This window comes from Paramormyrops kingsleyae, chromosome 7, assembly GCF_048594095.1.
Source record: "Paramormyrops kingsleyae isolate MSU_618 chromosome 7, PKINGS_0.4, whole genome shotgun sequence".
In the NCBI taxonomy this organism is placed as follows: Eukaryota; Metazoa; Chordata; class Actinopteri; order Osteoglossiformes; family Mormyridae; genus Paramormyrops; species Paramormyrops kingsleyae.
In genome coordinates, this window is record NC_132803.1 from 31805809 (window position 1) to 31806175 (window position 367).

Here is a 367-nt window from a genome sequence, read left to right on the forward strand (position 1 = left end):
GTGGATATTCTGTGTGTATTTTTAAAGGGTGAACGCAACTTTCTAGTTTTTTAGCCAGCATTTTACAAAGACAACTGAAATACACAGATTAACTACACGTCACTACATATAAGCGGGACTCGAAACCCACAACTTTGGAGGTGAGGCAACTACGCCGCTATGTTACCATTACATATTTTGGTTTTATTGGTGTATTGTGAGCAGTACGAATAGACAGAATTTTAAAGGGGTACAGGGGGTTGTATTAGCTGGTTTTGATTTCTTATTATTATTATTTGGGGGGGGGATCATCCCCCCATATACCCTACTCAATCAAGCAAAATGGGTAATTCATCTACGAACGATGAAACTTGTTTATACGTTAGGT